The 8,828-nt window shown below is 39.6% G+C and overlaps 1 long non-coding RNA gene across 1 annotated transcript in view; it reads left to right on the top strand.

Moving 5' to 3' along the window:
• The first annotated feature begins 508 nt into the window (after positions 1-508).
• Positions 509-8,828, top strand: part of LOC120909033 — an 82,470-nt gene continuing 74,150 nt past the window's right edge. Inside the window, exon 1 of the long non-coding RNA XR_005741216.1 lies at positions 509-591. This is a non-coding gene — a long non-coding RNA (uncharacterized LOC120909033). The remainder of the gene's footprint in view (positions 592-8,828) is intronic.

Below are 8,828 nucleotides of genomic sequence, written 5' to 3'. Positions count from 1 at the left end.
GATTTAAGGATTTACTGTGCTGTAAAATTTGCTTGCCCACAAAATACTTAAATGATGGTATAGCTAATGACAGACAGGCAGGGACAATAGATGTACCTGCTTGTGTAACTAAGATATATGCAGTTATGCTGGACTGTTTTCACTCTTTCCAAGTGTGCAGATTGTTGCTTGTATTCGTTTTTTTTTTTTTTTTTCAGAAGTTTTCACTGAGTTATAAACTATGTTTTTTTTTGTTTTTTTATCATTTCTCTGCAAGGCTAAGGCTGCTTTCACATTGGGCTGTGAAGCCGCGGTGACGGTATAGCTGCGATATTTGTAGCGCAGCTATTCAGGCTTTCACATTGAAGCCTGCAGGGCATGATTTTTTCATGCGGTATAGCAGCGCTATTTTTAGCGCTGTACCGCATGAAAAGCGCCTCAATGTGAAAGGGGCCTTATTCTCTACCAAAGGGATGCAGACCTTGCAGTTTTTATTAATGCAACACTGACCTTGCTCAGGTGGTTTTAACGAAGGTTGACCCACCCATTCAGCAATCAGTTCAGAATGGGCCTGGTGATACTAAGAGCAGTTTCTTCTGAACAGGGATACAGGTATGAATCTGCAAAAAAAGTTTGCTAAAATGTTTACAATATATAGTTTACCTACAAAATGTTTTATTTAATCCTATTAGATTGTAAACTCTTCTGAGCAGGGCCCTCCTAATCCTCTTGTATTTTATTGTATTATAACTGTATTGTCTCCCTTTTATATTGTAAAGCACTGCACAAATATAAGTCCTGAATAATAATAATAATAATTTAAAAGTGCCCACACATTTGAGAGAGCAGTGGTTTACACGGATGCAGTTTAAAGACCCTAAGGATACACTATTTGCGGAGCATTGCAGAGTGCTTTATATACTTGGGAAGCCTTTTGTAGTTATATAAATGGAGAGTGCAAGGACAGAAAGATGGAGGAAAAAGAGCAGAGTCTGGTGCTGAATCTTCATATAGAAGTAATGTCAGGTTTCCTAACCTGTGGATTAGCTAATATGTCAGTCAGTGACCTCCTGCCTGGCCCACACATGAGCTCCTCAGTCACAATTGGACTGTCACTACAGCATGCGAGTTTGTCTCGCGCAGCACAGACCTTTTTCTCTCGAATTTGAACATGTATTGTATACTTGATGAGAAATAATATGTTGCATTTCTTGAATGGGTATTATCTCTATTTTAGAAATGTGCTTTTAAGTGTATTGATGCATTTTTACTTTTTATTTTTCTCTTGATTCATGTTTTTAAAAACCAGTGTGCAACACCATTTTCTTTGCACCCTGTTTTTTTTTTTGTGTGTATTTATTCTGAGCTTAAATGTCCTTATTAACCTGCCCCTGCACACAAAGCTGTATATAATATCCTACCAGAAGGTGCAGATGCTGGGGCAAGACATTCATAATGCATATACTAGCAGCAGATCTAAATATGGACTGCAAGTCTTTATATACATCGCCGTAAACCTATTTCAGCTTTTAAAACATGTTTTGTGTAGTAGCAGCAAATTTGTACCCTTTGCTGTATTTGTGCTGTGCAACATTTAACAGCAGAGTTTACAGGGTTAAAGGAATTAAGGCACCAACAGTTGCATAAAAGCACTGAGACAATTTCCAGGGTGACATATTGCATTGTGACAGTGACTGTCATTCTTAGTTAATCACTGTTGAAATGTCCTGCATCCCCTGCTCTTGAAAAGCTGGACTTCTGAAATAATATACTGTATCGGAACGGCAGCGATCAAAGAGATGGGAAAGTTCTCTCTGGACATCTGGCTCATACCTTGAAGGGGCGCCACAATCCCAGAGTCAGCTGTTTTAAACACTTATCAGCTTTCCTTTTATTTTTTGAGCCAGCTACTTTTATTAAACCTGATTTTATACCTGTAGGATGTTTCAGTTTGGAAAACATGTTAGCAATTTGTTGCAGCGAAAAAATATATATATATATATATCATATGGAAATAGCATTCATATTGCAGCAGACCAGTGTGGTCGATGTGAGTGTTCTCCATGCCGTGTGCTTTTATTGTTGATTGTTTTAACCCTTAAAGCCTCATACATGAACAATGCTTTCAGAGGTGTCTGGTGTTTTTTTTTTTTTTTGCCTCTGAACACAGCTGTGTGTTGGCGAATGTGCCCATGAATATGCAGGCTTAAACATAGTGCCCCAAACTCGCATTTTTGGAGTAGCATATTTGCACTTTTTATGCATAAAGCATGTCTGTGCATTCTAGTGGCTGGAATAAATTAATATTCTATCCAATAGAAGGTGTTTACATGTATACATAGCAGAGTGATGGCAAAAAAAAGACCCTGGTCCATTGAGTCTGCCCAATTTATATGCAGTGGGTATAGAAAAGAATCGCCCCCCCCCCTTTAAAATAATCACATTGTGACACTTTGCAGTCTGAAATGAGGACAGACACATTTTTGTTTTATCCAGCTGTATTTACTCAGTGCAACTTATAACATCCAAGTGAAAGCTATAACACCAACATGTCAGAAAAAAATAAATATTATTATTATTATACAGGATTTATATAGCGCCAACAGTTTACGCATCGCTTTACAATATAAAAGGGAGATAATACAGTTATAAAATAAGAGGATTAAGAGGGACCTGCTCAGAAGAGCTTACAATCTAATAGGGTGGGGGGCAGGTGGTACAAAACGTTGTAACTGTGGGGAATGAGCTGATGGAAGTGGTAAAATATTAGTTGGAGACATGATAGGCTTCCCTGAAGAGATGTGTGTTTTGAGGGATCGCCTGAAGGTAGCTAGAGTAGGGGATAGCCGGACAGGTTGAGGTAGCGAGTTCCTGAAGATGGGAGAGGCTCTGGAGAAATCCTGGAGACGAGCATGGGAGGAGAAGACGAGAGAGCATGACAGTAGGAGGTCTTGAGAAGAGCGGAGAGGGTGGTTTGGGATATGTTTGGAGACAAGATTGGTGATGTAGCTTGGGGCAGAGTTGTGGATGGCTTTGTAAGTAGTGTTGAGCGGAATACGCCATATTCGATTTCGGGATATATCACGAATATATAGCCGAATATTCGCTAAAATTGAATATTCGTGATATTTAAAAAAAAAAAAATAGCGAAATTTCGCTAATGCGAATTTATTGCGAACATTTCGCGAATTATTATTTTTTTTTTTCTGATTGGCTCTGATGCAAAAGAAGGGCGGAGAAAGTATTCTCAACGAATATTCGGAAATCGAATATTCGGAATATTTTATCCAAAAAAAAAATGTTGTGAAATATTTTGACAACTGTGGTAGGAGAACTCTGATTGGCTCTGATGCAAAAGAAGGGTGGAGAAAGTATTTGCGAATATTCGGAAATCGAATATTCGCGAATACTTTCTCCACCCTTTTTTTGCTTTAGAGACAATCAGAGTTGTCAAAATCTCGCAATAAATTTCGCATTCGCATTAGCGAAATTTCGATAAAATATCACCAATATTCGATTTCAGAATATTCGCGAATACTTTCTCCGCCCTTCTTTTGCATCAGAGCCAATCAGAGTTCTCCTACCACAGTTGTCAAAATATTTCACAACATTTTTTTTTTGATAAAATATTCCGAATATTCGATTTCCGAATATTCGAGAATACTTTCTCCGCCCTTCTTTTGCATCAGAGCCAATCAGAAAAAAAAAAAATTTGCAAAATGTTCGCAATAAATTCGCATTAGCGAAATTTCGCAATTTTTTTTTTATATTCGGAATAGCGAATATTGGCCGCGAAATTCATGATATTCGCGAATACTCGAATATGCCATATTCGAGCCGAATATTCGCAATACGAATATTCGTGAGCAACACTATTTGTAAGCTGTGGTTAGTATTTTGAATTTAATTCGCTGGGCGATCAGGAGCCAGTGTAGGGATTGGAGGAGAGGGTTGGCAGACACTGAACGGTTGGTAAGGTGGATAAGTCTGGCAGCAGCATTTATGATAGACTGAAGAGGGGATAGCCTATGGAGCCTGGAGGCAGCCTAATGAGAAGGGAGTTGCAATAGTCAAGGCGAGAGATAACAAGGGAGTGAATGAGGAGCTTGGTGTTTTCATTTGTTAAAAAGGGGCACATTTTAGAGATGTTACGGAGGTGAATTCTACAAACATTTGACGATTGGACTTGAGTATGAAATGACATGTCAGAGTTTAGGATTACACCTAGTACCCTGGCATGAGGGGAGGGACTGATGGTTGCATTGTTGATTTTGATGGAAAAGTCATGGAGGGGGGCACGGGTGGGGGGGAATATTAGAAACTCAGTTTTAGACCTGGTTCACACTGGTACGATTTGAGATGTCAAATCGTATCTCAAATCGGCGGCATTTGTCGGCAATGGCACCGTCCTAATCGGTGCGACGCCGCACCGATTTCAAAAAGTAGTTCCTGTACTACTTTTTGCGATTTCGGGATGCAATTTACATTGACATCTGTGCAGAAACCTGCACAGATGTCTCTGAAATCGCGTCCGAAATCGGGACTGAAAAGCGGGAGTGAAATCGTGCGAGTTCAGCTGAACTCGCACGGCTTCACTCCCGCGGCCCAGTGTGAACCTGGGCTAAGAGAGATTTAGGTGTCCTTTTATAAAAGTGCGGTAAAATACCGCTATTCAGTTCTCAGGTATTCTCAGAGGAGAGTGCCTGTTTATGAAGCTCTGTAGATCGGTTCTCATGTTGAGATGAGAAGCGATCTACAAACGCCTGGAAACTCCTGAGAACGGCTTCTCTCACTATAATCTTGTGTGATGTAGTGGGATTACAGTACGAGGAAGTGAAAAATACAAAAGTTAAACACGAATCAGCCCGTATTATACACCACATATTAATAAAATAATAAAGTTACATTCCCACCAAACAATATACATTAACTTAATTATTAAAAAACATTTAATCAATATTTAAAGCTCATACATGTGCCTATTAAAATGTGAATGGTGTATAGTAAATGAATGGAATCCCACATATGTAATGCAGCTATACACCATTCATATAAATGAAAAATACATTTCTAATCATTAAAAATATTTTTTAATAAAGTATACAAATATAAACCCTGTATAACTGTAATAAAACAGTTCATGGGTAAAACCATATTTTAGGGTTTACAATTTTTTTTTTTTTTACTAATAAATTAAAAATTATATAAAAATGACTTTAAAAATAGCATTTTAATGCAGGTAGAATAATATATATATATATATATATATATATATATATATATATATATATATATATATAAAACTCAACGTGTGTGTGTGTATGTATGTATGTTCCAGCATCACGTCCAAACGGCTAAAGATATTAACATGAAACTTGGCACACATGTTACTTATATGTCAGCAACAAACATAGGATAGGTGGTTTAACCCTTACCCACCCCCATTTGCCATGGTCGGGGTTTTTCTTTAAAGTCCCATTCAACTCTATGGGAAATACATGTTACTTCATAACTTCCAAACGGCTGTACATATTTCGATAACACTTGGTCACATGTTACTTATATGTCCACTTAAACTATAGGATAGTTATTTTATCCCATAACTACCCCCATTTGTGAGGGTCAGGGTTTTTGTTTAAAGTCCCATGCAAATCAATGGGAAATGTATGTTCCCACATAACTTCTGTACGCCTGGAGATATTTCAATAATACCTGGTACACATATTACTTATATGCCAAATAAAAATATATGACAGTTAAATTAACCCTTACCTACACCCTTATATAAAAGATGGGTATATTTATATTACTATGATTTTCCTCCCCAAAAGGTTAAGATAGGAAGACCGGGCAACGCCGGGTATTGAGCTAATATATATATATATATATATATGTGTGTGTGTGTGTGTGTGTGTGTGTGTGTGTGTGTGTGTGTGTATGTATGTGTGTATATATATATATATATATATATATATACACACATAGAAATAAACACACACACATATATATGCTATATGATGATGATGTGTGTGTGTGTGTGTGTGTATATGTATATATATATATATATATATATATATATACACACACATACACTATAAATTCCTAACCTGCTCATTTTGGGGTGTGTAGTGGGGAACATGTGTTCTGACTGTAGGGGCTCCTGTGTGAAGGATGGAAGTCAAAACACTTCCTTCTTTCTCCACAATACTCAGCCAGCTTTGTGCTTCTCTCTCTGATTCTCCACCTCTGAGATGGTGAATCAGAAAGTGAGAATTCTGTCACAGATCGCCAGTGAGGTGCCGAGATCACACCTTCATAAACTGGCCGTTTCTGTGACAGTCAGTTACAGATTCTCACTGTGCTGCGATAATCAGTGGAGAACATGTTCTCCGATGATTACCTCAGCTTCATAAACTGTTTATGACCTGAGATCAGTGGTGAGACTCGGGATTGCCACTGATCTAACTTTCATAAAAGGACATCTTAGTTTAAGGAAGTGGTGCGACATCCATGCTGAGATGCAGTTAGTAAGTTAGTTATGCGAGAGGAGACTGAAGGAATGAGGTGAGGAGTACACAGATAGATTTGGGCGTATAAGTGGTATTGGAAGCTGTGGGTGGTTATCAAGTAAATAAAAAACAGAATCACTGACTTGGAAAAAGGATCACCCATTTGTGTCAGTATTTTGTTGAACCACCTTTTTGCTTTACCTACAGCCTTTAGCCCTGGTTCACATTGGTGCGATTTGACATGTCAAATCGGGGCAAATTGCCCCGTCCTAATTGTTGCAACGCTGCAATTGCGGCGCTGCACTGATTTCAAAAAGTAGTTTATGTATTATTTTTTGTGATTTCGGAGTGCGACTTCCAATGACATCTGTGCAGAAACCTGCACAGATGTCTGTGAAATCGGGACTGGCTTGCGGGAGTGAAACCATGCAAGTTCAGCTGCAGCTCAGTGTGAACCAGGGTTTAGGGCTGGTTCACACTGATGCGGTGTGGATTTCGCACTGCATCCAAATCGCACCCCTTTCATGCTTAAGCTGGTAAGATAGCGCAGGGGGCTAATGCTCCTTTGCAGCAGTCTGTGATTGCCTGTGTCCCAAGGGTTGCAGGTTCGATCCCGGCGGGGTCCACTCAGCCTTTCATCCTTCCGAGGTCAGTAAAATTAGTACCATTGAGTTGGGTAATAATGACAACCATTATCAGCGCTTAGACACATCGGCAACGGTGTAATTGGCGCTATATAAGTGTAAGCATTATTATTATTGTGATCTGAAATCGCAGTGCGATTTGCAGAATCGGATTGCATGGGTGGGAACACCAATCTGATTCTGGTGTGGCCAAAACAATTGTCCTGAAGGACTGATACCGCTCTAAAAGCTACTGACCCCTCGGATTGCTTCCACCCTACTGAAACCGACAGATGCTAGCTCTGCACAGGTGCATGGAATTGGAAAAAATCCTGGACTGCCGCACTCCGTTAAACAACGTCTTTATTGGATAAAATCAGATCACAACATAATCCAAAGTGGTGCAGTCAAGATGGAAAAGTGGACAACAGGGAAAAAAAAAGGCTAACATGTTTCACATCGTAAGATGCTTACTCATAGCTCCTGCACATTTTTGGTGCGAATTGAGTGATAAAGAATAATGGTTTAAATTGCACTGAATTTGAACAGGAATGCTGTGTAATTCCTATTCAAAATTGCATGCAGTTCCTGCACTGCATAGTGTGAACCGGCACAGAGTCTGTTGGGATATGTCTCTACTAACTTTGCACTGTAGTGATGGTTCACTACAGTGTGCCATATCATATCCTTGCTGTAAGTTTGTGTGTGTGTGTTATTAAAGTGGTTGTAAGCCCTGGTTCACACTGGTACGATTTGAAATGCTATTTGACATGTCAAACCGGCGTCAATTGCCGGCAATGGCACTGTCATAATTGATGTGACGCCACATCTGCGGAGCTGCATTAATTTCAAAAAAGTCGTTTCTGTACTACTTTTTGCGGTTTTGGTCCGCAATTTACATTGACATCTGTGCAGAAACCTGTACGGATGTATTTTTAATAGCGGCCGAAATCGGGACTGACAGGCGGGAGTAAAATCATGCGAGTTCAGCTGAACATTCACGGCTTCATTCCCACAGCCCAGTGTGAACCTGGGCTAAAGGCAGAAGTTTTTTTTATCTGAGACTCGGCTGTCCGGAATGCCCTCCTCATTGGTTGAGACAGCAGCAGTGACGCCATTGGCTAAAGCTGCTGTCCGTTAAAGTCAGTGAGCCAATGAGGAGAGAAAGAGGGTGGGGCCAGGCCGCGGCTCTGTCTGAAGTCTGATAGACACAGGGGGCTGTGACTCAGCTCGGATGCCCCCATAGCAAGCTGTTTGCTGTGGGGGCACCCAACAGGAGGGAGGGGCCAGGAGCACAGAAGAGGAGGATCTGGGCTGCTCTGTGCAAAACCATTACACAGTGCAGGTAAATATGACGTTATTTTTAAGGAAAAAAAGAGACTTTAGTATCACTTTAAGTATTCTTGCACATTGTAACAAAACTGCAAGGACCCCAAAAGAACACTTTAGCAGTTTATAGAGCAAGAAAGAAGCAACAAATAGGTTATGGCACTAAATATTATTTTTTTGTATTGTACAATATGTGTTTGTTCAAGAAAGCAGGATGGTCAGAACAGGAGTGAAGAGTTGATAGATTTTTGACCTTAGCATGCCCTTAGAAAGTTACTAACGTGAATTTATACAATTGAGCACAACCAAAAAAAAGTGAACTGTGACCTATTTAGATCAGTGTTAGAAGCCACAGGTATGTAGCCTTGTTGTCATACGGAGATTAAAT

Source organism: Rana temporaria, chromosome 8, assembly GCF_905171775.1.
Source record: "Rana temporaria chromosome 8, aRanTem1.1, whole genome shotgun sequence".
Lineage (NCBI taxonomy): Eukaryota > Metazoa > Chordata > Amphibia > Anura > Ranidae > Rana > Rana temporaria.
This window is presented reverse-complemented; position numbering and strand designations above follow the sequence as displayed.